This window comes from Meriones unguiculatus, chromosome 4 (genome assembly GCF_030254825.1).
Source record: "Meriones unguiculatus strain TT.TT164.6M chromosome 4, Bangor_MerUng_6.1, whole genome shotgun sequence".
In the NCBI taxonomy this organism is placed as follows: Eukaryota; Metazoa; Chordata; class Mammalia; order Rodentia; family Muridae; genus Meriones; species Meriones unguiculatus.
In genome coordinates, this window is record NC_083352.1 from 105,267,577 (window position 1) to 105,294,940 (window position 27,364).

Sequence of the window (27,364 nt, forward strand, 5' to 3'; positions counted from 1 at the left end):
ATACCTTTTCTGGGGTACAGTTCTGTGCCTTTTGAGAAACAGGTAAGGTACTGTAATCTCCAACATAGTGAAGACAAAGAACATTCTCCCCAAGGCTCTCCAGACTAAGCTGTGGTGAGCCCCTTCCTTCCTCCCACACCAACTCCCGGTGACCAAAGATCTGTTTCTGGACTCAAAGCTTACTTTTTCTAGACTATCCAGTGATGGAAGTGTGGACAAAGTAAGTTGTTCAATCCTGCCTCTGATGTTTCAGACAATACTGTTGAGACTTGCCCACACCGAGGAGTTATCATTGCCCTTATTATTGCTGTGCCCAAACACCCAGCCAAAAGCAATTTATAAGAGGAAGTCTTGCTATGGCTGGCTGTTAGACAGCGATGCCCATTATAGTAGAGGGTCATGAGGGAAGTCATGACAGTGGGATTACATGGCCGAGACCCTTCTATCTCCACCTATCCAGAAGCTTGTTTGCACAGGCATTTCCTCCTTTTTACTTCAGCCTGGGCCCCCAGCTCAGAGGACAGTGATCCCCATATCCAGGGCAGTCTTCTGCTTCAGCTTATCCTCCCCAGGAACACCTTCCTAGATGTGGCCAAATGACCTCTCTCCTAATACCTCACTTGTTTCATGATCTAATCAAGTCAACAATGGAAAGTGAGTCATAACAACTACGACACAGGACTCTCAGCCACACTCTCACAGTAGAATTCCCCAAATGTGTAACAAAGCACGAGTCACATTGAGACCCAGGAAGGCCTCAAAGTGAGTGGGAACCAAAAGCCAGAGAAACCAAAGCCAACGATAGAGGCATCAGTCATCTGCCAATAGAAAGCCAACCATGGTAGACTGCTTCAGAGAACAACTATAGATAAATCTTGAGCACATGGAAAATGGGAGGACTGGAAAAGAAATAAACAATTTTTATGGTTGTGAGCCTAGCCTTTAGCGGCTGAGCCATCTCTCCAGCCCCCAAATCAACAATTTTTTAGAACAGTCATTTTAGAAGAAGGAAGGGAAAAAAAAAAAACATAACCAAAAGTTTCAATACTCCATACGTAGCTCACCAGGAAACAGAAGGGACCAACGGCAGCACGTAGAAATAGAGATCTGAAAACAAGATAATTAAGGCTAACCTCTGTGGACAACATAAAGAAACACATAAGGAAACAGAGACAAGAGTGCTGGGGACCCAGGAGACTAAAAAGGATCTGACATTTGTGACATCAGAATTCTGGAAAAACAGGAAAAGGAAGGTAGGACTTATGAAATGCTGATAGATGGCTGGGAAGATGGCTGAGTGAGTAAAAAGTGTTTGCCATACAAGCGGTCAAGACCTGATTCTGAAGCCACCTGTGGAAAGCTGGGTGTGGTTGGCATGTCTGTGATCATAGCACTCTTGTGGCAAGGTGGGAGGCAGGCAGGATAGCTGCATGAAGGTTGAGGGCTGGCTAACTGGTCAATGCAACAAAGAACAGAACAGATGCTATTTCAAACAAGATAGAAAGGCATAAATGACACCTGGAGTTGTCCTTTGTCCTCCACAGGTACACCATAACATCTTAACATCTATATTCACACATACGAGTATGCGCACACACACAAACATCATACAAAAAAAAGATTAATTTACAAACTGTTGAGATAACTAGATTAATAATTCCAGTAATCACAGCATGTAAGAGATTGAGGCAGGAGGATTTTAAGTTCATCATTACTCTGGACAATAACACAAGACTTTCTTTTGAAAAACAAAACAAAAAAGTGTTCAAGAAAGAATAATGGAAACTCCAAAATGGCAAAAGGCATAAACCTATATTTATAGAAAGTAAAGTGAACACTAAACCAAATCTAAACCTAAGCCAACCTGTGCTCTACCCTAAAAATGAACCCTAAAAGCAACTAACCAGAAACCAACCCCAACCCTAACTCTAACCCCAATCCTAACACCAACTCCAATTACCCAATCCCAACCCCAACCCAAATAATTCCTCACCAAATGACATCAGCATCATTTTTTTTTTTCCTCTAAAGATGGAGAAATCTGAGCATAGTGACTGTGAAGCACGTTTACCACTGGGAAACAATTGGACAGCAGCTCCTCAGACTCTGGAGGCCATCAGGAAGGGTGAGACATTTTTGATGGGATGAAAGAAAGAAAAAACCAATTCTAACCCCATATCCATGACCCTTCCAGACCAAGAAGAAACAAGATGTTCTAAATAAGGGAACAAGCTAGAGCAGAGGTTCTCAGCCAGCGGTTGTGACCCCTTTTGGGGTCACATATCAGATATTTGTATTAAGATTTGTAACAGTAGCAAAATTACAGTTATGAAGTAGCAACAAGATAATTCTATGGCTGAGAGCCACTACCACATGAGAAACTGAGGCAAGCGGTTGCAGCGTTAGGAAGTTTGAGACCACTTCCTAACAGGCTGGAAGCTTTTCAAAAGGAGTGGGAATGGGCAATAAAGGAGAGGAAAAAGAAAACACCTAACATTGCAGAAAGGAACAAGAATGATGAAAAAAACACCACTTACTTTTGTCTTCTTAAATTATGTTTGATGATTAGGACATAGTATTATACTATGATTTGATATGGTTTTAAGTAGTATATGTGCAGAAAATAATTTAAATGTGGTGGAATAAAGAAAGGGGAAGGCTGTGGAGCTGGCTCAGAAGGTGAAGTGCATGTTGTAAAAGCACGCTGCGTTTGGTCCCCAAAACCCACATTAAAAATTTGATTGTGGCCGCGTGTTCCTGTAACGCCTACAACAGCTAGCATAAGTAGCCGTGATGCAAATGGCTGCTGTGCTGTCTCATTTGAGACTAACAGGAAGGAAGAAGCCTTCTCTGATTCATGTTTTACTTGCTTCATGCATGTCTGGTGTATATGCACATACCTGTAGGAGCAAACATGGAGCGCATAGGTCAATGCTGAGCATCTGCCTTCATAATTCTTTGCCTTATTCTTTGAAGTCAGCTCTCTCGCTCAACCTGGAGCTCACCAATTTCCTAGGCTGCCTGGCCAGTGAATTCCAGAGGTCTGCCTGTCTCTGCCTCCCCAGTGCTGGGATTCTAGGCATGTGCTGCTGCGTCAGGCTTTTTACATAGATGCTGAGGATCCAAAGCCAAATCTTCACGCTTGGCTAGGAGGCACTGTACCCACAGAGCTATCTATCCTTTTTTTTTTTTTTTTTTTTTTTTTTGTCTGACAGACAGAGTTACCTCCCCAGGCCTTTTCAAATATGACCTAGCCACAGTCATTTGAATCCACAGATACAGTGCTTCAGAGGCAGACTGTACCTAACATGATACTTACAGCAACCATGTTACCGGTGTAAGACCATTCCCTAAATCCTTTCAGACTACAGGCTACAAATGAGATGCTTCTGCCCTCAGCCTCAGATCAATGACAGTCCATACCAAACATGTCTTCCGGTGGCCAGAAGCCCACATGAAAAGGCTCCCTCTGGGTGGTGGTGGCGCTACCTTTAGTCCCAGCGCTCGGGAGACAGAAGCAGGCAGATCTCTGAGTTTGAGGCCAGCCTGCTCTACAGAACTGAGTTCCAGGACATCCAGGGCAACACAGAGAAACCCTGGCTACACACACACACACACACACACACACACACACACACACACGGCTCCCTCTCCAAGCTCTGCTTCCCTGTGACGGAGGAACCCCAAACCTGCTGATGCAGCAAGTGTCCAGAGGTAAAAATGCATTCCCATACCCCACTTGCTCAGTGACTTCTTTAGAGATATACTCCATAGCTCCCCAGCCAGCCCCATCTGTACCGTTCTCTAGGAGTCCAAACCACAGCTTCTCCAGGAGCTCTGAGGCCCATCTGTGGGCCCTTTCCCAATACTGCTTAGCACCTTTTGGCATAGCCACTCTCTGATTCTCATTCACTGTTACTATGTTATACTTCACAGCATGGCGTCTGGGATGGTGCTTGTCTCCTGACTGGAGACAGACAACAACAGACTTGGTCTTGGATATATGGCCCCAAGGAGAGATCCCTACATGACATGGGGATGGACCTTATGATGGCCTTAGAGCAGAACAGGGTGCTAAGTTCCTTCCCAGTGAGAAATTCGATTCTTGCAACCCCTGGCATGCCAGGGCATCACAATTAATCCAGCTGCCAATTGGGGTCAATTGAGATAAAGTGACAACTAGAGCAAGCGCCCTGGGAGCCGGAGCGGCTCAGCCGTGAGCGTAGCAGCAGCGCTGAGTGCAAATACTGTGGTGGGAAATGGACTTTCCTAAGTGTCCTTGAGTGCTTCCACGGAGAAAATGACAATCTCAGGTCCATTAACTCCCACCTCAAGTCATGCTCTGAAAGTCAGACGGCTTCCATGGCAGCCCTGAAGAATCCCTTGTTTCTTGGAGCTGTGGGGCTGACAGAGCTGAAAATTAGACACAGAATTTACTGGGTACAAGTTGATGCATTCAAGGCCTTGTGAGCTTTTGGTGTGAGAACTGGGGGTAGGGGTGGGGTTAATGGGGACCATGAAACTTGGAACGAGGACATCTCAGACTCATAAACCCTGAACCCTTCAGTGTCAACTCAGTGTTTAAGAAGAGTTACCTTCAGCTGGGGGGTCCCTGTGAGACTCTTACCTGGGGCAGATACCTTGGAAGAGATGGCTGAGCCTTTACGGCTGAGCCACCATGACTGTCCCCTGTTGCACTGAGACTGTTGCAGTGTGGCTGAGGCTAGGCACTCAGTATAGCCCAGGAAGAAAGAGGTACCATAACCAAGGAGCCCATAACACTACCAGAAGACAACAAGCACCATATGCAAATGAGTCTGAGGGTTTCCACTAGGCAAGATGGAGACTAACAGCAGTGATCCCAAGAGTTCACTGACACAGTATCTTTCCTAGAGAGTCTTTGGTTTAATGTGCTGTTTGCACAGGAAGATACAGCTTTAGTTGTGTTCTAGGCTGGGAGGCAAAGGTCTGGATGTGACAGTGGTCTCCAGCTAAGGAGGTCAAAGCACCAGGACTTCCCTTACATGACAAGGACAAGGGAATCCAAGGCCTAGGTCAACTGCATTTCTCATGGAGACTCGTAACTGCACCTGGATGGAACATTCCATTCCAGGGAAAGCCCACATCCCCCAAAGCTCTGTGGACAGGGAGAGCAGTGGGCAATGCCACCAGGAAGAGTTGTCCCATCAGTGCAAGGTGGAGATGATCCACAATAGTAGAGGGAGGGCCTGTGTGGCAGTGCTTGATTGGCAAAGGCAAGATGGGCGTGTCCGCCTCTGGCAACAGGGACACACGAACAAGGTGAACTCCCTGGCACACGGAGACATGTAACAGCAACTGCCAAGCCAGGGAGAGCCTAGCAGTGGAGGTTATCAGCCTGCCGGGACATCAGTACCTCAGTACAATTAAAGCCCTAGCTCAAGAACACGGACCCTGACTCCAGTCCCAGGGGTGACCCATGGCACGCACCCACCTGCCTTCTCAGAGTGGAGTCACAGATCTAAGGACCCTCCACTGACCTAGAGAGAGGCCCTCTAGGGCTCCAAAAACACAAGGGCTTCTTGCCTTAAGCCTCACAAAGGATGTCTGTGGCATCAGAAGAGGGATTCCTCAGACTCTTCAGGGATTACCAGTTTCTCCAAGAGAGAAACAGCTAAAGGAGAGGAGAGGAAATTATGGGATGGCTGCTGAAGACGGAAGCCAAGTCAGTGGCCCGTTGTTGATAAGCAGTTACGTAATTGGTAAGCTGCTGGGGTGGCTCTGTATGGCTCCCTGTGAACACTATGTGTGGACATCTTTGTCTCTAGAACACAATTAAAGCTGCATTTCTTGGCTCTGCTTCTAGCCTTTAAGTTTTACACATGAGATTCTGGTGCTCAGCTTTACATTCAGTGAAGAAAATATTCAGCGAGACCCTTGCAGAACTGGAAGAATGATGAGCACAGCTTTTGCAGCATATGGCATGCCCACCTTCTCACCCTGGAGATGGGTAAGAGCCTCTTCAGCAGGCAGGATGTTTCTTGTGTGGCAAAAGCAGAGATCTGGGCTCTTGGAAGGGAAAACGCTGCTGGGTCTGTTATAACTGTCAATTACAAATGTATTGTTTTTCAACTCTCCACGCACCCTTCAGTATTCTCTGTGTGGGAAACAATGCAATTCTATCCAGCTTTTCTCCTTATACTGTGCACAGAGCTAAGTCTTCCCAACATGCTTGAGGGATACTTCACAGGAAAGAAGCTTTCTAAACATGCTAAGTTGAGTGTCAGTGCTGTGGACATGGGTTTGGCCATGGAAGTAACCCAGCCACGGACTTCAAGACATACTACCTCAGCACCAGGGCAGCCTCACTGAGAAACAGCCTGTCCACAGCACCCACAGCACAGACTTGGAGCTCAGCCCCAGCCTCAGTAGCCTCCTGAGGACCACATGATCACAGACATCTGCCATTCCGTGCTGTCTGCCTACAGTTAGCAGGTCCACGAAGAACAGCCCTGTTCTCAACTGTGATCTGAGCACGTGGAAGACATGTGTCCCTGATACCCAGACTCTCAGCACACACCTATGTCTCTAGCTGTGAGTGGGCTGTGTCTAACTTGCGCTCTGGAATGTTACCTACTGTTTGCCTAGCCACTCCATACAAGTTTCAGTCAAGCTAAACAAGCCAACAGCTCTGCTATCCAGGGGTTGAATCCAATCACCCACATTGGTCTGGATTCCCTCCATATTTCTCGTTCTTTGGTGCTCTCTTGGTTCTCCGCTCTTGTGTCTTATAGTGGCTGCTGACGAGGTAGTCACATGAAAAGTTTCCTGGATTACCTGCTATATCACCTCTGAATCTTGAATAGATCCAGACAGCTACACAAAGAGAGGCTGCAACCTAAGTCATAAGGTAGCTGAAACAGATTTAAAGAATTAAAATAAGACCAAGTGTGTTTTTAAACCATACTGGAATAAAGCCAGAAATCAATAAGAGAAAGGAAACAGGAGAAACTGAAAATACTTGGAAATAAACAACACTTGAAAATAGCCTGTGGGTCAAAGATGAAGTCTCAGAGGCAATCAAAAGTACATTGCTGAATAAAAGCAAAAAGACAGCAGCTCAAAATTTGTGGCTCACTCTTAAGAGAGCACTGAGAGGGAATGCATAGCATGAAATGTTTGCACTAGAAAAGAGAGTTTTAGGTGAAAGCTCCGAGCTCCTTCTGCAATCCAGCCCCCCGCCCCCCAAAAAAGCATAATAATCCTAAGCAAGCTGAAGAAATAAAATAATAAAGGTTGGTAAAGAATCAATAAAATTGAGACAAAGATAACAGAGAAAAAAATCAATGAAACAGAAAGCTTGTTTTAGAAAAGTTTAATAAAATTGATTTAGAATCTCTTCAAAGACAGACAAAGGAAAAATCAGATAAGATACAAACTATCAATATCAGAAATGAACCAGGGGCTATCACTACAGACCACACAGGCTCACAGGGGAAAGTTCAACCCACATACACTCAATAACGTGCATGAAATAGACCAGTTCTACAAAAGGCATAAACTGCCACAATCCACCTCATGTGAAATCAATAACATGAACAGCACTCTAACTATATCAAATTGAATTTGTGATTTCAAAACTCACAAATAAGAAGTCTCCAGGTGCTGGTGTGGAGAATTAGCTTCACAGAGAAATTAATACCAGCTCTAGACAGAAACTGAGAAGGAGAAAATGTGTTAAGTACCTAGATATCATTCTGACACCTACAGCATGAAAAAAAAGTCAGAGACCAACATCCCGCATGAATCTAGACACAAATCTTTTGCCTATTACTACTTGGATACTAACACATAAAAAGAATCGCACACCATGACCAGGTGTGCTCCACCATATTAGCAGAGTAAAGAAGGGAACCACATGGTCACATCGATCAGCTCAGAAGAAGCTCTGGGCCACCCAATACCCATCGTGACAGTGAACGCTGTCTTCTCATGGTGACACACACCATTCACAACACTGCAAGGAGAAAGTTATCCAGTAAGAGGAAATATTGAATGAGGGGAAATTGTCCATTGTTCTGGCGCAACACACTTCTCAAGCTTCAGTGCACTAAAATGGAAAAAAAAAAAAAAGTGCAAAATACAGGCAATGGAAAGACACAGGGACAGTTAAAAAGAAAAAAAAGAAAGAAGTGTCCCTACTGGCAGATACCATGACTATCTATATATAAATTCTTAAAGAGTTAAAACAACAACAGCAACAAAAAAAAAAAAAAAAAAAACAAGCTTTAGAAGTTTTAGATAAGAAGTTCCACAGGTACAAGATCAACACAAAAACATTAATTACTTCGCTACTTGTGAATTCCATCAAGATTCAAATAACAATGTCATTTATACTCAAAACTACTTATGTAAAACTGTAACAAAACAAGCCAAGGGCACACAGATTGCATCTTAAGAACACTGAAAGAATAACTCCAAGAAAACATAAATAATAGAAAGACTAATTGAGTCCCTGGTTTAGAAGATTCAACCTAGTAAAAATATCAGTTACCCCCTCCCATGTGTTTAAATGTATGGACTGAGTAGTATTAAAATCCCAGTAAGAATTTCTTAAAATCTAAAAGGATAATTAAAGAGGAGAAATCTGGTTCCACATGGTTTGAAAGCTCACTACAGAGCCATGGTAACCAAGGCCATGCTGTTCAAAGAATAAACATACAGGTCAGTGAAATGTCACCACAACAAAAATGAAAGCATATGTGCATGCCAGTGTGCGGCTGACACAAATCCTCAGTGTGTACCCCAGGCTGGCTTCAAGAACACTGCTCTGCCTCCCAGCACAGGACTAAAGCTCAAGACAATTCAGTGGAGAAAGCCTATGCCACTTGTGGTACCGAGGGATCAACTCTTGGGGGTGGTGAGAGGGTGTGTGTGTCTAGTCCACAAAAGCAGAAAGGGAAATCCCAACCCGAGATTATCTCCACTACACAAAAATGAACTCAAAATGTAAAGTAAGTGTCAGTACAAAAGGTGAAACTCTGTAATGTTGGAGAAAAGAATTATCTAAGGTGGGAGAGTCACACAGCAGGAACCATGAGACCTTTGCTAGGTTAGACCTCATCAAATCCTTTGTTCTGTAAAAGTCCCTGCTTCTAAAAGGAGGAGGAAAGCACAGCCGCAAATATGGGGGAAAATATTTGTAATCAACATGGCTGCCTAAGGACTCCTATCTGGACTTCATAAAGAGCCATAAAAACTCAACAGTGAAAAAAAAAAAAAGAATAAAACAGTGCAGGTAGAAAATAAGTAAAAAGCAGGAGACAAGTTGAGAAGATGGACCCGTGGCAGAACCTGTGAGCTTTCCAGAAAAGCATGCAGCCTGTAACATCCTGCACAAACACATGCAGCCTGTAACATCCTGCACAAACACTGGTGATTCCCAACGACACAGAAGCACATACTCTCACCACAGTCTGCACTCTCCATGTTCACACTAGCCCGAACCAGTAGCTGCCCAACCGACCTTTAAGCCAACTGTGTACATGTGTAGCATAGACTCTTATTCAGCAATGAAAAGATACAAGCTGGAGACTGGGGAGGTATCTCAGTCAGCTTAGTACCCAGCAGGCAAGCATAAGGACCCAAGTAGATCCCAGAACCCACCTGAAGGAAGATGGGCACAGTGACACACACTTGTGATTCTATCACCCCAGAGGCAGAACCAAAAGGATCTATGGTGCTCACTGGCCAACAAGCCTCATCTACTTGGCAAGTTCTAAGCTAGTGAGAAATCCCATCTCAGAATGTACGGTGGATGAGATCTGAAAGACACCTAAGCCTCTGGCCTCTACACAGACACACACACACACACACACAGGAATACACACCAAAAAAAAAAATTAAAAATAGACATAAAGAAAAAACAAAGCAAAATAAGAATTAAGCTGAAGGAGCAAAGCAAGAGCTACATTGCTATGTAATTTCCTTTATGAAATATTCCTTTAAATTTTTATGAAGTAGAAGTGGAGCTTAAATCCATTCCTTTGTTTGTGTATTCGTTTGGCTTGTGTGTGTGTGTGCAGGTGTGTGTGTGTGAGCCTGCCTTTTGACAAATGTGGAGGCCAGAGGAAAATCCTTCCCTGAGTGGGTCCCAGATACCAAACTCAGGTTATCAAGCTTGGCAACCAGTGCCTTTACCTTCTGGGCTGTCCCACCAACCCAGTAAAAAACATTCCTAAAGTGACAAACGCTAGGGCAAGAGCACAGAGCAATGGTTACCCAGGGGGTGGGGTGCAGGGGATGGGACCGTAGGGTGGCCACTGGGAAGTCCTTGACAGGAGCACAAAGCCCTGTGCCATTGCCAGCGGGGAACCCAGAGGAGACACACATGGAGTGTCTGTTCCTTTCTTACAAATCTACAGTTATGTCCATAAAACACTAAGTGATTAAAATAATAAAAACAAGTTAATCAATAGGGTCAAAATGAAAAGGAAGTTCCCGCTGAGCCCACTCTGTTTAGTGCTATGCCCACAGGGTATTGGTTTTGGACCCTGACCCTGCCTCGCCCCCACACACCAAGGGCTGGGGAGCGGCGCAGGCATGAGTCCCATGGACTGGCTCTGACAGGCCATGTTCCATGACATAGGCTGCTTGATAACCCAGGCTGGCCGGGAACTCACCATGATGCTCCTGCCTCAAGATCCCATGCCAGAATGACTGGCATATATCATGTCCCACTTTTAGTTTGTTTTTGGTTTTGTTTTTAATTCCAGCACGCGTTCTATTCTTTTAAGTTTCCTTGTATTGAAAGGAAGTTCACACTTCTTTCCCATATGGGAATGCTTTCGTGTGGCTGCGATCTGGAAACCATCACAAACTTCAACTGACATGAAGGAGACGGTCAAGGCCCCGTCAAGAGTAGCTAGCCATTGCTTGACTTGCACTGTAGACCTGCTGAGAAATGCAGACACTCCCATCCTGAGACCATCTGTATACCTCTCCTATGCAATGACAGAGACCTGAGACCCCAGACACAAGCCCTGTTCTTGTATCTTTGCTGCCTACAACCTTGAGAACTCTGTTCTCTGGTGTGTTTGCTATGCTCACAGTAGACCCTCTGTATGGCCTTTGTCCAGAGGTTTGGATGAGACAGCAGCTGTGACTGGAGGCCCAGGCTCGCTCCCCCTTGGCTTGTCCCACATCAAGCCAAGGTCTTCCCACCTTCCTTTTCCAGGCCTGCCTCTGTGTACACAATGTTTGTGGCCTCTGCCAGGGAAAAGGTGTCCCTGGCTGGTGACCCCTGGCCCCTCACTGTGAGCTCATTTCCCCAGGCAGCTGTGCAGCAGTCTCTCAGGTCTTTGGGGGTAACCCTGCACTCAGGGAGCACCTCCTTTGTGACTACCCCCTCCCCTGGCTGCCCAGCCAAGTTCCAAAGGAAGCCAAGATTCACATTCCAGCCCCTGGAGTCTCTGTACGGACCCTCAGATTGCCCCCAAAACTCAAAGTCCACTCTAATTGGCATTCACCTGTTATCCCAAACACTTGCTCTTAGCAGGAAATATGGCTAGGGTGACAAGGGGCCACAACATGATTTTTAACCAGCCCAGACATTTATTGTGCCTGCCAAGCTCATGCCATGTCTTAATTTGCATCCTGTCCCTTGCTGGGTCAGCAGATAGAACCTCAGCTTTAAACTCTGTCCTTTCCTTAAAGAGGGAGGGGTGTGTTGCCCCCAGACCAGGCTTCTCTGAGATTCCTCCAACTCTGTCACTGATTCTTCTGGTTGACCAGAATGGCTGTAAACAGTATGACTATCAAGTATGTGGATGTTTAGGGGTGGGTCTGGTGAAATGGGGATGTGGATGGAGAGCTGTATTTTCAAAACGTGTGGGTTAATATATGTTTCTTGCCAGTTCATACCTTTGGTTTAATTAGAACACCTTTGGTGAAGATTGGTTTATAAAGCAGTAGGTTTCCTTATTAATCTTTTCAAAAATGTATATTATTTTATTTTCTATGTATGTGTATGTTGCCAATATGCTGTTATGTGTAGTGTGTGTGTGTGTGTGTGTGTGTGTGTGTGTGCGCGCGCGCCTGTTGTCCAAGAAGGATAGAAGAGGGCATTACATCACTTGGAACTGGAGTTATAGGTGGCTCTTATCTTCCCTGTGGGTCCTGGAAACCCAGCACCGGTCCTCTGCAGGAGCAGCAAGTGCTCTCAGCTTCAGAGGCTTCCTCCAGCCTCCTTATTTGGCTCTTTCTGTTGATCAGAACACAGACTATGGGCCTGGTTTCTGACAACCACTGTGAGTTGCAGTAAACATTTTGACAGATGCAGCCATGGAGGTAAACACAACAGAAGCAAAATATTTCACTGTTTAAAAACACTGCTAGAAGCTTCTATATGTTGAGTCCTGCAACATTCACATACCGTTATGAAGGATGGTAGGTTCTCAGCCAGCGAAGCCCAAGCCAGTCCTGAGAGAGACAGCCACAGGTCCATGGAGGTGAGAGGAGCTTAAAAGGGCCCTCTCTCTCTCTTTCTCTCTCTCATTTTCATCACTGTCTATCAGTGCCTGCTCTGTAAGTACACTCTCAGCCAGAGAGACGTCCCACACATACCACACACCTCAGCAAGGAAGAGGAAAGAGACCCAGATGCTGTCCCAGAAGTTGGCATTTGAGTCAACTCCATATTTCACTGAAGAAAACAAAACAAAGCATCTTGAGAGACCTGGAGGACACTCCAGTGGTGATGAAGCTCAGCTGGGCTCAGAAAAAGGAAGTAAATTCATTTCGATGCGTTACTCAACACGGCGGCAGCAACACTCTGAAAACAGGAAGCAGGAGAAGCAAAGACTTAAAAAGCCTTCAGGGACCGTGACTATTGATCTGGAAACCCAAGAGGCCCAGAAAGTTCGTGTGCAACATTCTGCTCTAGAGATGAAGCTGTTCTGAGCTGAGTGAGGACCAGAGCATTGGTCCTCCTGGAATTGGAGTTGACGTAACACTCAACACGAGCATTTCCGCTGTAGATGGCCATGCCAGGGGAGCATCTCCTAGTCGCTGGGATGCCATTTTCAGTTAAAATGTGAATCCACTCAATATTATGGATATGTTTGCAGTCATTTCTTTTTAGAATGTTGCACCAAAAATAATCTCCTTCAAGAGGAGTTTCCTCTTCTGCCACACTCCCCACTCTGCCCTCTCTGACCCTGGCAGAACTGAGGGCAGGAGGTTAGGGAGTGCGGACTCCACTGGCCTTCAAACATCAGGGTTTCTCTAGTGCTGCAGTCTGAAGTAGAGAAGGAGCTAGTGAAAAGAGAAGGTCCTGAGACAAGGCAGCCAGAAACCCTGCTGGCTATGGACCCCTGCGCGCTGATTGTTCATGACTCAGAAATTCGACACAGTCGTTACTTTGCTGCATTTTGACAACCATAATCTCCAGGTGGTTGTAAGCTTCAACCTTGTTTTCAGATAGATTAGGGGAGGGGGTGCTTCCTCTGGACTGTGGAAGAGTCGGACTGAGTAACTTCCCCTTTGAATGAGCCATTCAAGCCACTACAGGTATAAGAGGCCTCCGGAATGTGAAATAGGGGTAGGAAAGATAAGCTGAAGGGCCAGGTATGGTACCTGTGCTCCACGCACAGGGCCTTGATGCAGCTATAGCATGTCTCACGATAGGCTCCAGTGTCTACTGTGAAGCCCAGAACCTGAGGAACCTGCTAGGCTCCTACACCAGCACCCCCTCTGACTTACTGGTATATAGTGTGTGTGTGAGAGAGACAGACAGACAGACTGTGTTTGTGGTGCACATGTGTACAGGGTTATGTGGTATGTATATGCACATGTACCTGTGTGGTATGTGGTATTGTGTGTCTGTAGCAGCTGTAGTCCCAGTACTCAGAGGATCGAGGCAGGAGGAGACATCAAGGCCATCCTGGGCTACTAGTGAGTTTGAAGTCAGCTTTAAATACATGAGGTTCTATCTAAAAATCCTGATAAATAACACAATAAAAAATCAAAGAACAATCGTACAGTACATGCTCTCTATCAGAGCATTAAGTAATCCTTGTAAGCATTGTGACAGGGCTTGCCCACAGCAGCAGGCAGCTAAGAGGCTTCTCCAGCATCATCATCGAAGGAAAACAAATTCTAAGGCCATCTTTTTTCTCAAAGAAAAAAAAAGTTCTCCATTCTTAAATTGAAGCTCTTTGGATCAAACTGCAGTATGTATGGACTGTCTTTAAAGGTAAAACTGTTTAATGAAGCCAGATCAACTAGCTACAAACTATGAGAGCAGGCCAGAAGCCCAAGTTCAAGGTGCACAGCTAGGAAAAACATGCTCAAGGGCCAGGCCGTGCTGTTCTTACATCATGGTCCCTTCATCCCTACAGGCAAGAGGAGCAATGGGCTCCCTTGCCATGGGAGGCTTGGGGTTCAAGTGCAAGGCTTCTCTAATCCCACATGGACAGATACTGAGTGTGTGGATTCAAGACAGACTCACAAACAGAGCAACATGCAAGGCTTCTGGTGTTTCCATAAATCAAATCCATGGTGACCCCAAGACTCCTTCTAGGGGCCAGGGCTTAATCACCACCCTTGCTACTGACTGTCTCTCCCACTCTTTGAAGGATCAAATTCATGAGCTTCAAAGTATGTTTCCAACAAACAAATGGAGTAGGGGACATTCTCAATACTGATGCTCACACCACAGGACGCAATTCAAGAACTCCCCGTTCATTCTCTCCTGGACACCCAGCAGCCGAGTCTACGTCTGTGTCCCTGCCTCTTCTCTAGTTTCTCAGTCCCATGTGCCATCACAGATTTGAGCATTCATCTCACACAGACGGCTGCACACTAAGCTCTGGGGTCCCCAGCACACTTCCAAGAACAAAGTTAACTCTCAGCCAACATCCACCGAGCAACCCTGGATCAAAGCCCTCCTTTCCCTGACACCGTTTGGAGACACTTAAAACATTCACAGCGGGTGGAAACTCCGTATAGCGGGAGGCCTCGGAGCTTCAAAACACGGTCAGGAAACAAAGGCGAGAGCTGCCACACCCCGTGTTAGGCGGCTCTGTGGGACTCAGCAAGTCCCTGCCTTTTGCAAGCACATATACCGGGGTTTCCCATTGAGCTGGAGCCTTTGGGGGCCTGGTCCCCCTGGCAGCCTCTGTGGGGTTCCTCCCAGTGTCAAAGGCAGGTCCTAATCATCATCCTTGTGTCGTGAGAAACCAGGCTATGCCTGTGGAGTGTCTAAGAAGGAGCACTCCACGGAGGTGTGAGGGCGTGCTGAGGGGCTGTTGTTCATCAGCAAACAGGGAAGTGCATCCCTCGAAGTATAATTGGGCCAAACCCCACGACATCACCTGTCTGCATGTTCTCTGGCCACTTAAATGATGGTGTTTTGTTTTTTGTTTTTTTTTAATTTAAAGCATGGTGAATCTAGGCAGTTTTTGATTACCCGTGGTAATGGGGGTCAAGGGTCAGCCAGATAATGGAAATGGAAACTTCATTCCTCCTGAGAGTTCCTCTGCCTTCCCTCCTTTCCTTCTGTGGCTCCTCCAGGCATGGCCCAGGTCCTAGTAGAGCATTGAAGGGATGCCATGCCAAGAGCCCCATCCCGCCCAGCCAGGACACTGTCCAAGCTTGCTCACAGTCCTCCCTGACTTCTTATTTGCATGTGGCACCTTAATTCACGCTGACTTGCTTTTATCATTTAATTTGTCCCAAACTGTACTTCATAATAGTGTATTTTTGCAACGTCCATGAAAATGCTCTGGAATTATCGTGGTGTGTGCATGTGTTCCTGTGTGTAGGAATACACACATTTGCATGCACATGTAGGTGACAAAAGTTGACACTGTGTATCTTCTACAATAGTGCTCCATCTTGCTTTTTGAGACAGGATCTCTCACCGAACCTGGAGATCACTGAAGCAGCTAGAATGGCTTGCCAACGAGCTCTAGGGATGTGTCTGTCTCCCTGGGATTGCAGACATGTTCCACTATGCCTGGCAATTTGCGCGAGTGCTGGCGATCTGAACTCAGGCCTTCCCACTGGGACTTTATCTACTGAGCCATCTCTACCCCAGCCATGAGTATCGCACCGTCTTTTAAAGAGTTGTGTAGCGAAAGGTGGCACCAACCCTAGCTTAGAATCGAGAACTAGAGGGTGACATCCTACAAGGCTGGCGGCACACATGAGAAGGCTGGGCCTCAACCTGTGCATTTCTCAGCCATGGCCAACGCCACATGAGGGTCACAGCTCAAAGGGTTAGTAGGGACACCTGGGATAAGTTTGCAAGCTTTCCGTGACTCGAAAATAATTCCAAATAAAGAGGTTATTCAAAGCCGATAATACTGATTTCTATCTTTAATAATGTGTTTACCATTAACAACTATTATTTTTATCAGTAGGAGTCCCTTCTAAAGCTAAAAAAGAAGTTATACAAACAAAACTTGTCAAGTACCCATAGGGCTTTGCAAACCAATCTTGGGGGATGTCAGGCCAGACCTGCACACCTGATATTCCCCATCCATCGAACAACCAAGGTATGTTGCACCAGGGTTGGTCTCTGTGGCCCAAAACCCCTGTAGGGACAGTGATGCCAGATAACAGAGAGGTGGACACTCTACACTGCCATCCCAGAGTTTCAGGGGGCCCAGGATAGGCAGAACCTCAAAAGATAGGATCCTTCTGACCCCAAAATAGACAGCTACACCCACAATGTACCGGCTCACCCTCCTCTGACCTGTGACCCCATCCCATTCCTGGGCAGCCAAGGCTGCTTGAGAAATAAATGTCCCCAGGGCTCATTTTGGAACAGTTCTCTCACGTTGGCAGAGCTAACTCCATCATGAAAGCTGTGGCTCATGCTCTGGGGGAAAGGTACAATGGCCCACCTCCCAGGGCCGGTACACTAATGTTCTTCTGCAGGTAATTGCCCAAACTATCGCTGCGGGCTGCACTCACGCAGTGCCACATGTAATGAAAGTGGAATGAGTGACAGCCGAAAAACCAGGGGACAGCAGAGCATTTATTTCCCTAAGATTATGTTCCTGCTCAGGAAGCTGTGATATGGCTTCAGAGCTCTTGGCTCTCCCATTTCTAATCACAGAGTGTAAAAATGAAATTGTTTTCTTTTTCTTTTTCTTTTTTTTTTCGGCACCGGAAGTGATTTTGTTGGCATCACCCACTGTTTGGAAGATTAAATTTTTTTGAGGCCAGAAAGAAAGAAAAATCTTGAAATTTCAGCGAAAATCAATCAAACAAACAAAAGCTTGATCTCCTTCCTTATGTTTTCAACGTTTCCTAAGTATGGGGTTGTTTTCTTTTTAATTTTAGGGGCTGGGTTCATCAGTCCAGATGGAGAACAGTATGGCTGGCTAAGACCCTACCACACCCGCCATGACGGGGTGGAGAAGCTGGCTAATCATTGCTTGTTGGGTATATTTATGAAAGCAGTTGTTTAAACATTTCAATTAAAAGACTAAAACACAGATTTGTGTATTACCCTCAGCCAGCCATTTCTTCAAGCCAAGGCGACTTTTGTCCTTGTGAAACCAGCTGACAACAGGTCATTGAATCCAAGGGTTGCTCTGGGAGGTCTTGACCCTCCTTGGGACTTTGATTTGTGGTCTCTTGAGCTCTCCTTGTGGATGACTTCCCACTATCTGTCCTCTGGCTGTGTTACTCTAAGTTCCTTCAAATCCATTTTTGGAGAGAGGCAGAACTCAGATCAAAATCTACTCGATTTGCCTCATAAGCCGAAGTTCATAAACACACCCGTAAAAAGGAAAGAGATGCTGTGACCTCAGCCCATTTCCTCCCTAAGCATGGGGCTCACCAGCTGGCTCCCACTAGGACTGTGTTTTTATTTTTATATACTCTTCATTAAGAGTACTTTATGGAGACATTCATTCAGTCTTTAAGAAACAGAAGGCTCTCTGGACTTCACAGCAGTACAGAGACACTGATGGCACCCACTAAGGGAAACAAGCCAGGCATGAAGACCAGGAAGTCCTGCATCCTGTCGCATGGGCAACGCAACAGACTCATCCAAGCGAGTTGGATGGTAATGAGCAAGGGGTGTTGGAGGAAGCAGGCAAAGGGATGGATGCTCTCTTAGTTACTTCCTCCTATGTTTCTGTGTTTCTATGTTTCTATGGCAAAATACTTTCACAAAAACAACTTAGAGGAGATTTATTTGGCCCACTGTTCGAGGGTACAACCCTTCATGGTGGGAAAGTTACACTGGCAGCATCTTGAAGCAGCTGGTCTGTTACACTGCCTTCCAAGTTAGACAGCAGAGAACAATGCAAGCATGTACTCAACTTGCTTTCACCCTTTGGTCCCAGCCAAGACTCCACACCATGGAATGGTGTTGCCCACACTCACTGGTCTTCTCATTCAATAAACCTCATCTAGATAAAAACTCACAGTGCCCAGATGCTAATATTGTAGGTGATCTATAGTCACCTACGATACTTGGGTATTTGGATTTGATGATCAATGTCAACCACTACAAATACATTCCAGAGGTCTACACAAGATGGCCACTGCAACTAAGAGCCCTGTATTGTCCATGAAGGCATTCTTAGAGGGTAGAACTAAGACAAGTTTTCTTACAACTGATGTCACAATGATAGAAGATGCCAGAGAAAACTGTAGAATGTGGCAGGTGTTCTAATCACCATAAGGGTGTGACGGTTCCATGGGTCTGTGCTTATTCTCCAAATTATCCCGTGCATAAAGTTTTTCTAGAGACTCACTTGCAGTGCTGAGAATTCAGAGAAATAGTGAAATTCATCCCTGCGTCATCCAGGTGACAGTCACCTCCCACTGTCCACAAGGGCCTTCCTCCATTATCCCCCATGTCAATCCCTGAATATAGAGAATTCCCCTCATCTAAGAGTCTCCTACTCAACTCTTATTCCAGGGACATGAGAGGGGCCTAGAATTGAGCATCAACGGTACTTTGGGGGTCATATAATCAAGTAAGGTCAAGTTCAAGTCTAGTCCCACACTATCCTTCCTTTGACACTTAAGCCAGGTGTTACTATAGGACACAATTCTCTTCTGAAACCTCCCTTCACTTCCTCATCAGATTTAGCATATGAGCTAAAAACAGTTTGTCACGTTCTTACCTAGAAGGCCACAGGATGGAGAAGAAAGGTGACCAGCAAATGAGCAAATGGAAGCAGCCCCCACCTCTTGCCAAATCCTCAGCCATATTGAAAACCAACACTATTCCATTGTGCCTGTTCAGACCACTGTGTTTTGAGCACACATGCAAACACAGACACACACTGGTGTGGTGCAACAAAACATTAGTGAATTGTATGCCCAGTCTTGCCCACTTCCTTGTGGCTAAAAAGGGTCCCTGACTTTTTTTCCAGTTTGTCCCATTTCTTCATCCTGGCAAGGACGCTTTTGTCTTGCTAGACTCCTCTACCATCTATTGCATGGTGCATAATCAGGACAACTGGAGAAAACAACAGTTGACAAGGAAACTAAACAGACAGCCTCTAACCAAGAGAAACCAGGAGGGAAGACTCCATGCGCTCTCTGGTGCCAGGCAAGTCACCTTCAACCATCATGGACTTGCTCAACAAATACAGGCAGAAGCCAAACTTATTCCTAGGCGTCCTTGTAGCTAGAGGACCAGTGGAGAAGGGGGTGGGTCTGTCTCGTTTACAGGAGACTGACAGTCCAGCCGAGACATTCATACATGAGAAAATATGTTAAATTAAGATGCCCCAGTGGTGGTGAATGCATAAGATCGAGAAATGGAGTTGTAAGGAGCTGTCAGCACAGTGAGGCCCTCCCAAGTGAACCTAGAGGAGAGGAGGCCCAACCCCAGACATTTGGGCACAAAGGCAGGGAAGACAAGAAAACACAGAGACCTTGAGATGGCCCCTTGCTTGCAAGTCACAAAAACCAACAAGAGGCCAGTGAGGACAGTGCTAGGAGAAGCCAGAGGGCATGCAGGGGACAAGTGATACAGAGTCTCCAAGGGGAAAGGAGAAATGGTCTGCCAAGTAGTATAGGACTTGACATGGAGTCGGGGAGTGGTTCAGAGAAATGCTCAGGTCAGGACAGGAGGAAGAACAGGCAAGTTGTGGTTTCCATGGGTGCTTCAAGCACATCTCCTGGAGGGCTGGGTGTGGACCCACTTCCTCACAGCGCTCAAGAGACACTAGAGAGAGCTGGAGTGGTGAGGGCTCTTTGTTTGTAGCTCCAAGTCGGCTGAGAACAGTTCGGAGGCTCGCTGACTGAGTTCCATTTCCCGTAGGGCTACGTGTGCATTCTATAGAGTTCACCAGGGTGTGTGGAAATGTATATTGGGTATCTTTGGAGAAGTGCCAGTTTCTGGATGCATCTGTTTCCTCCCCTGAAGTGAGAAAAACAGATCCAGGCCCCAGATGTCCCTTTCTATAACATAGGCCTGACGCAGCTAAGAGACATGGGGAGTCACTCGTGCCTCTAGGGTCTCGTAGTCCTGGGCACACTCTGAACCTTTGAAACCTTAGGTCAGGCCTTTCTCATCAGACCGTGCAGTCCTTGACAATGCGGACAAACATCTAGCCTGTTTCACCTAACTCCAAGTGGGTGCATGCTAAGCCATTGCAGGGAAGAGCATGCTGTTCTGGAAGTGAAGGATGCCTGTGACTATCTAAGAAAGAGCTTGCCACCACACAGAACAACAGGGAAGCAAGCCATTTGCTCTCCAAGACCACAGTGACCAGAGTCTTCCTCCCTCACTGTCCTTGACCTTCTGGGGATCAGGGGAGCTTACACCATCACTGCCTGGCACATTCTGTGACATGATGATGACCTGGGGGACAATCAAACTCACTCTTCCAGCTGAAGGCCTTGGCTGTGAGAGACCTAGCCAAGCCAGACAGTGTAGCACAAGTAAGCATTTCACCTTAGAGGCCTTGGTGTCCACTCTCCATGAAGCAATGCACAGCTTCTGCCAAGCCTCTCATCCCGGAGGGAGCCACCCCATGAGCTGCACCCAGTCCAGCAAGGCGAGCCAGACAGAAACCAGTCCCTGACCTTCCGGAAAGTCAGGCAGTAGGTCTTGAACGTGTCTCATATCTTGTGAACTTCCTGTTCTCTTTGGGTAAAGTTCCTTGAGATTTGGCTTAATGGAACAAACTCAGAGCTAGCTGGCCAGAGCCAGGACACGTGTTCTCTGAAGCAAGGGCAGTGGGAAGCCAAGTGGGACACAGAGTTTAGAAACAGTTCATCCAAGAGACTGTCTGGTGAGCTTCTGAGGACACCAGGCCAAGAATGGTGCTGGAAGCCAAATGAGGTTTTGGTCAAGGTGTTCAGACCAGCCTCTCCTCTCAGAGGCAAAGCAAAACCTTGTGCAAACATAAAGTTTCATCCCCATTCTGGGGAAAATTTTTCAAGAGCCCTGTTTCTCTAGGTAATAGTGATGTCCCTGCTTCATAAGGTCTAGATTTACTGCCTCTGTCTGCCTCCCATCCTATTTCTTGTCGCCTACAGCAAAGCCACACACTGGCCTCTCGTTTCTTGAACTCTTGCCTGTGTCAAGGTCCCCAGAGAGCCACACTCATGGCCTGGAATGCTCTTTTCATCCCTCATCACCAGCTATTGACCTTTCACATCTTTAGGAAAGCCCCGAAGCAGTGGTTCTCAACCTTCCTGCGACCCCTTAACACAGCTCCTCATGCTGTGCTGACCCCCAACCATTAAATTATTTCACTGCTACTTCATAACCACAATTTCGCTATTGCTATGAATTGTAATGTAGATATCTAATATGCAGGTTGTCTGGTATGTGACTCCCAAGGGGGTCACGACCCACAGTCGAGACTTGCTGCCCTAGATGCTGCTTCAACGGTCTCAGATCCCTATGCGCCTATCACAGTGATAATTATTAAATGTATTGGTACTTGGTTCCCACAGGACATCATATTCCCCCATCTGTCCACACTCATGGTCGGCCGTGGATGTGTTAGTGGGTAGGTGGATGTGTAGATGCATGAGTGGAAAGATGTGTGGGTGGATAGATGGAGGACTGGGTGGTAGATGGGCATATAAATGATGGCTGGATGAATGAGTGAAATGTGGGGTGGGTTGCTGAGTGGACAGGTGGATGGGTAACTGAATGCATAGATGGGCAAATGGATGGGTGAACAGATAAATGGCCTTCCAGTCAAACAACGGTATCTCCTCTTACAATTTCTCCTTCACATTTGTTTTATGTCGTCTCTTCCACCCGAAACTACCATCCTCTCCCTGACTCACTTACTCAGAGCCTAGCCCCCCTCCCCCACATGGTGGATCCCAAGGGCCACCTCCTCAAGAAAGGCCCCAAGGATCTTTTCCCAGCTAGAAATGATCATTCCATATTCTGAACTCCACCAACGTCATCTCTGTGATAGTTTCTTGGGTGAATCCTTGCCTGTCTGTGTTGCAATGGATTTAGCTTTGTCCGTAGAACACTAAGATCTTCAAAGGTGAGAGACACTCCCTTTTTATTGCCATACTAGTTAAGTGTGCTCATGATAAGACCAAGACCTCTAGGCTGCTTGTGACAGAAGAACCTTACCAAATATACCACTCACAGATGAGGACGGGAAGCCCAAAGCAGTAAACTGGCTTTCCCAGAACCAGCCAGCAACCCTCCTCTCCTGGGTGTCCTCTCAGTCTAGCCTCCTGCCCAGGAGAATACCTTCCAACACACAATGTCAATGAGAACTGGAGGCCAACCCTACTAACTCTAAAAGTGCAGGTCCAAAATAATCTTTGTCACCAGCTAATACAAACTCCCATGGAACCTTTTTTTTCTGTGGGGAATCCATGCCAGGATGCAGCGTGTCCCCACGGTAAGAAACCTGGCCAAACCGCAGAGCAGCTTCTGGAGTTAAATCCGCAGAGCAGCTTCTGGAGTTAAATCTTCGTTTACTATGCCATTGATTGTGGCAAGTGGCTCTACCTCTCCCAGCCCCACTGTATTCAGTTTGGGCAGCACAAACCCCAGGCCTGGAGAATTAAGTACTGAGTATTCACCCCAGGGCCCAGTGTAGCATCAAGACCCTTCCCAATGCTAATGATGGCACTGCTATGGTTAGTCTCCAAGGGCTCTGGTCCTGGGGCACCTTGGTAGAGGACCACCAGAAAGGAGGACTGCTTCCTTCTCTCCGTAGAGCTTTGGGGGAGGTTATCCCGGGAGAATGGAGCCGTGTGGCTTGCTGGGAATATACAGATCAAGGTGGCAGGTCACGCTCACATCACCACGCCCCACAGCCTCATGCATCCACCTCCACACCAGCCCCCTCACATCCGAATCCACACCGAGAGAGCACGAGAACACGTGTGTGCCTTCACCCCAGCTCACGTGCACTGGGAAAGCGGGCCTCCCAGGGACCCAGTGGCTATCAGGCTGCTGCCCTTGCCTCTGCTAAAAACCCGTGGGCAACTGGGGACTGTGCTCATGGATCTCCTACCTAGATGAGCCTGCCAAAAAGGCCAAGTGTATTTGCATATAATTTGCATGTGTTGACACAGCCCTTCTCATCTCTGCACCGAGCTTTCCCAAGCTAACCTGTTATTACTGCCTCTCTGAAGTTGGCGCCGCTCACCCACCCACTGCCAGTGAGTACACTATGCATCGAGACAGGCAGGGTGCTGGCAGATCAGATCACTCCAGTGATTCACCACCAACTGCCCAGCCTCAGTTTCTCCTTTGGATCATGGATACCAAGACTGCTCCATATGAAAGTTCCTGTCATAGAGTGTCCAGAGTGCAGTGTTGCTAACCTGTAACCACAAAACTGATACATTTTTATGAAGAGGCCAAGAATTACCTCTGGGTGAGTGGGTCACCTAGGCCTCCCCAGACTAGCAGTCAAAACTACAGGACTCTTAGTTAAATTTATATTTCCAGGGAAGAGTGAGTAATGTTTTAGAACACGCAGCTTCTACATAAACCTTCTTATATCAAAGCAATATTCACCGTTAACTGAAATTCAATGTCCTAGATTTTATCTAAACACCCTACCTGGTGCCGAGGCCCAGGGGCTCCTGTTATTATTAATATCCTGTTTTCTCACTGTTCTTCCAAAGCTCAGGGGGACATGTTCTCTGTCTCCCAAATGTCCTGCTTCCTCCTCTCAGATAGGAAGGGGGGTGGGGACAGGAGGCTTCAAGTGAGGCACATTGAGAGTTGCTGAGGGGGGGACGGGGGAGAACCTGTGCTTCCCAGTCTAGGTACAGAGCTAACTGTGCTCCCCTCTGCTCTCTGTGAGGAGCCTGGGCGGTTATCACTGCCAACGTGAGGCTGGGCTTCCTGTGGTGAAGGGCACGCGTGTTTTCATCAACAGAGCTGGTTTCTAGGGCCTCCGCACAGGATGTGAGGCCTGTGGCAGGTCATAGAGGAAGAGGCGAGCCATGGCAGGGGTTGGAGCATGGGGGCTGGGGTGGGGGAGGCACGTGGGCGAGGCTGTTTTAGTCCAGGGGCTGGAGCAGGAGCCTGTCTCTGTGGTTACCTGCAGAGCCCTCCATCAGCCTTCAGTCTGGTTTCCCTGGTTTACACTCATCAACTTGACCCCTTCAGAGTTTGGTGTGGTGTTAGACTAGCTCAATTACTGTCCCTATCTAAGCTAGGCGCCAAGCAGGTCAAGGCAACGCTCAGCACCTGAGCTCAAGGCCCAGACTCGTCGGTTACTCAGAACCGCTATTAAAGGAGCTAATAGAGTCCAACAGTACAGTCCTTGTAGAGCATGCACAAGACCCTCAGTCACCTGTCATCCCAAGACAGGAAGATGAGGACATCTAGGTCATTTTCAACTACATAACAAGTTTCAGAGCATCCTTGGCTACCTGAGACCGAAGAGAGATCCATCAAGCTTGGGTATGAGCTGTGTGTGATAACTTGGGAGGGTGTCAGCTCTGAACCTAAGGGCTTTCGCCAAGCCAGGCTTTCTACACTCGGGAACAGGAACACTATCAGTAAGCATGTGTCTCACCCATGAGTGACCATTTCCTTCAAGATTTGTGGAGAAGAGAAATTGCATGGTAAGACCAGTGGATAGATCATGGAGTATAGTAACAGATAAAAATCCAAAAATTAAAACATAGGACTCCACATCCTTCCCCATAAAGTGTAGTGCTGGGCAGGCTCCCACCCCTCAGACAAGCTGCAAAGATGGCATGACACAACACGGTGCCACTCTTCCCAGCCCCGACCGGCCTTCCCAGCCCCGACCGGCCTCCATGATACCCTCCTTCTGGGAACTTCTGTTTTCACTGAGTCTGAGGGTCCTGTGTGAATGGCACCACTAGCCAGGGCACTGGGGAACCCCCTAAGGCTCTCATCAGTTGCTAATGGCATGCTAATGGTCAGACCGCCAACAGAGGCCAGGGGCCTGGAAAGTTGCTTTCCTGTGCCATCTGGCAAGATGAAACCACGTATCTGTGGTTGAAGTATGGCCAGCCTAGAAAAGACCAGGGTCTGTCCTAACAAATGGAGACCCATCCTCTGCCTCTGGCCCTCATGGACAATGTTCCTGGCCTATAGCCTCTACCTGGCACCCTTCTCCTAGGCTGACGGTACTTCAGAGGAGGATAGAAGGAAAGTGGCCAGAGGATGTGGGGTTGTCCAGGGGGATATGTTACACTGGGGCCTGGGACAGCCATCAGCCAGACTAGAATGGAGGTGATGACGCGGCACCAGAGGCTATATCCTGCCGGCCCACAGCCTCTGTCCTGTCTGTTACTCACAAAGGCTTCAGAAGTTTAGGGATGGCATTTCTCCCCCCGGGGCCTGGAAATAAAACTGGCCACGATCACCACAATTTCTCTATGCTCCAAATGTCTTCATTCTGCAGAGGGAACTCTTGTGCCTCTGGGCACTGTGGAACTTCTCCCATCCCACTCTAAAGAGTTCAGCTTGGCCTTGGATTGGCCACCTAGAAGGCAATTAGTCAGGGACGAAACCTGCATTGCCAACCTCCATGGATGTGAAGACACAGCCATGGATAGTTCAGGCTCACAGACTGTGGGAGAAGATTCTGGAAAGGTGAAGAGAACATCAGGGTGATATCTCTTCTGATAAGATGATGCAAATGGGTTCCTGTGTTCTCATTGGTCGGTCGGGTGCTAGTGCCTCAGATACTGGATGCCACCTGGCCTTCCATTTTTCCATCTGCCTATGCTCAACCTATGTTCATTGCCTCTGTCCTCTCCCTGGAAAGCATGGCTCCATGCCAGGGGCCTCTCTGGCTCTGATATAGTTCTTCAAAAGAACAGACTTACCTCTTGAAAACAGAAGGGGCGGAGGAGGTGTATAAAACTGACTTTCTCAAAGTCAGTATCCCCAATTCCAATGGGTAGGAATGCCCCAGGGCCTTCCTTTCTTATTCTAAGCTACGACCCAACATCTCCCCCAACCCTGACCCCTACAACACACTAATTTCAGCTTGTACAACCTTTCCTTGAAGAAAAACAAGGCATAACAATTGTAATTCTCCTTTGGCCAATGGCCAGACAGTGAAGGACTGGAGCCAAGAGACTAACGGATACACCCGGAGAGGCCAAGGGCAGAGGGCAAAACATTCTGGACACGTGTTTTGTCAGAGACCAGCCTGGAAGGCCTTGTGGAGAGTCCGTGCTTAAGACCAACACCTTCAGTCTGAATGGCATGCCAAGGCCCTTCAGAACCTTGTATGGAACATGCCTGTGACATTAATTAATGCCAGGCAAACTGCAACAGCAGAGTTTGAAAACTAAAAATAGAGCTTTTGCCAACTGACTCATCTCTGACTGCACAGAATTCTCTCAGCTTCTTCTCTACATGTGCGTTATATTATTCTCTCTCTTCTCTCTCTTTCTTTCTCTCTCCCTCTCTTCTTCTCTCTCCCCACCTCTAGCCCTCTCCCTCGTCCCCTCTCTCTCCTCTTTCTCCCCATCTTTGTTGTTCTTCTCTTCTTCGTGTTGGGAGGTCCCACTTCCAGAAGTGATGGTCCCACTCAGCTACCCTCCGACCCAAAAACATGCTTAATAAGCAAGGAAGTCATTGCTTTTCCTGGCTCCCAGGGTCCTAACCGTGTCATTTGCACTTCATATTTTCCATGCGGATGCCCCTGCCTGTTACATCACATACAACTCTATAGCTTCGTTTCCGATTACAGTCCCATCTATTTTAAACTTTGTTGATTTCTGCAAGGAAGGAAGCCTATTTCATACAGATTAGCTGGACAGCTGGGTCTGATTGCCTCTGATTACCTGGCTTTGGGCCACTAGGGAAAGAGCTTTCCCAAAGCCCCTTGGATGGAGGACCAGTCCATATGGCCCCCAAAGTGTGGGTCACTGCTCACGCTGGGGAGGAAGGGCCGGCAGTG

General features: G+C 47.1%; 1 protein-coding gene across 1 annotated transcript in view; it reads right to left on the minus strand.

Annotated features, from left to right (window-relative positions):
- Znf831 (zinc finger protein 831) overlaps positions 1 to 27,364 on the minus strand; it is a 107,244-nt gene that overhangs the window by 79,303 nt on the left and 577 nt on the right. The window lies entirely within an intron of this gene.